Source organism: Dioscorea cayenensis, unplaced genomic scaffold, assembly GCF_009730915.1.
Source record: "Dioscorea cayenensis subsp. rotundata cultivar TDr96_F1 unplaced genomic scaffold, TDr96_F1_v2_PseudoChromosome.rev07_lg8_w22 25.fasta BLBR01001551.1, whole genome shotgun sequence".
In the NCBI taxonomy this organism is placed as follows: domain Eukaryota; kingdom Viridiplantae; phylum Streptophyta; class Magnoliopsida; order Dioscoreales; family Dioscoreaceae; genus Dioscorea; species Dioscorea cayenensis.
The window spans coordinates 23222-25572 of record NW_024087942.1 but is presented as its reverse complement, the minus strand read 5'-3'; the positions used below and the strand labels follow the sequence as shown (position 1 = coordinate 25572).

Here is a 2351-nt window from a genome sequence, read left to right as displayed (position 1 = left end):
TTGGGGCCTCACAATCACTAGCCAATATGCTTTTCTCTAATCATTTCTTTGTTCATGATTCGATATTCTGGTGTCCTAGGCGTAGAGGAACCACACCAATCCATTACCAAACTTGGTGGTTAAACTCTACTATAGTGACGATACTGTGGGGGAGGTCCTGTGGAAAAATAGCTCGACCCTAGAATGAGAAAAAGCTTAACACCCCTTTAAAAGAAAAAAGAAAATAGGAAAAAGATAAAAATAAAAAATCCAAAGGTCATCTTATTCAAAAACCCAATTATGACATCTCTTCTCTCCCACTTCACACCTCGGAACGTATTGTTCTTATAGTCTTATAGAGAAAAACGCGCTTTCACATCTTCTTAACCCGAAAATAGCTAAGGAGAGGAAATGTTCCTTTTTTAGGGTACTCCCGGGAACAAATCTAGTGGGGACGGGGTGGGGCCTGTAGCTCAGAGGATTAGAGCACATGGCTACGAACCACGATGTCAAGGGTTTGAATCCCTCCTAGCCCACAACCGGCCAAAAAGGGAAGGACCTTTCCTTTACCTTTGGGGGTAGGAAAATCATGACCAGGATAGTAGACGCAAAGCTATTGAACTATGGGTCTTTTGTCTAAATGGAATGGCCTTACTTTTTCCTTTTATTTGTCGTGAATGCTTTGATCATTACATATAGTAACTAGGTGGGAATCAGCATATTTGTGCTTTACTCCCCGTAATTCTTCCTCAGCCAGGCTTGGGAAGAATAGTAGAGCAAGTACAAGTATTAGTAGCATAGATAAAATGCGTTCCTCATCATTGTCATTAATATGTTTGCTCGCGGTAATTGTGGCCTATCGGGATAATCAATGACTGCATCTTTGATGCATTGCTAGTGCATCATCTGAGAATTCTTAATTGGCTAGTTGTAAGTAAATAGCCCCAAGGCTATTTACAAGATATTATCCCGGATCTACCCCGAAGACAGTAATTCTCAAATATCGTAGAACATAATGGGATACGAAGAGATAGAATGCAATAGAAGGAACAGAACTGGTTACCTACTCCTAACAGTCAAAGCGAACCCTTTAATTCAATTCTTCATTCTTTAATTTGGAATTAATCAAATCTTCCCAAGTTGGATTCGAACCTACGACCATTCAGTTAATAGCCAACTGCTCTACCACTGAGCTACTGAGGAACAACGGGATGCTCGACCTCATAGAGTTCAACTCCTATTCTCAACCCATGAATAATATGAGTCCGAAGCTTCCTTCATAACTCTCAGAACTTTTTCATAGTGGCTCCTGTCCATGCCTGATTTCATAGGGAACCTCAAATTGGCTCTATTTCATTATATTCCATCTATATTCCAATTCCATTCATTTTATATCCCTTTGGTGTCAGTGACATAACATAAGAGATGTCATTTATAGTCTATCACTTTCTATATATGGAAAGTTAAGAAATCATCATATAATAATCGAGAAATTGCAATGGAAAAGAAAAGTAAAGGTTTGTGATGATTTTGAAATCTTTTCTACTCGGTAATCTATTATCCTTATGTATAAAGATAAGAAATTCGGTCGTTGTTGTTGGACTTTATTATGGATTTCTGACCACATTTTCCATAAGGCCTTCTTATCTCTTCCTTTTCCGAGCTTGGGTTATGGAAGAAGAAACCGAGAAGGAGGTATCAGCAACAACTAGTTTTATTACGGGACAAGTCATGATGTTCATATTGATCTATTATGCGACTCTGTATCTAGCATTGGGTAGACCTCATACAGTAACTGTCCTAGTTCAACCATATAGTTTTTTTTTAATTTCTTCTGGAACAAAAAAAAAATTTAGATTGTGGATCAACTAATAGAAAAAAATGTGTAATCTCAGCATTCAATGTGCATTCTTGAATAATCTCATTTGAAAATTATTCAACCATTTCATTTTACAAAGTTCAATGTTAGCTAGATTAGTAAACATTTATATGTTTCGATGCAACAACAAGATGTTATTTGTAATGAGAAGTTTTGTTGGTTGGTTAATTGGTCACTTTTTATTCATGAAATGGCTTGGATTGGTATTTATTATTCTCCATCCGGACAAAATAGATGAAACGGAAGAGATCCGAGCAAATGGAAAGGAAAAAAACAAAGGATGAATTTGACTTTCACTTTATAGAGACATGCTAGAAAGATAGCCCTGGTTATGATCTTATCTTGAGACCCTCCCTAATTAGCAATTGGGAAGACTTAAAGAAGATAAAAAAAAAATACTTAAGAGTTCCATGCAGCGAGGCATTCCCCGAGGCCAAGGATGGGGTCGAACCGTCATTCCAGGATTTGCAGTCCGATACATTTCCATTATGTT

General features: G+C 37.4%; 1 pseudogene; it reads left to right on the top strand.

The window, feature by feature from the left end:
- The first annotated feature begins 1503 nt into the window (after positions 1-1503).
- On the top strand, positions 1504-2142 carry LOC120256665 (annotated as a pseudogene).
- Positions 2143-2351: the final 209 nt, after the last annotated feature.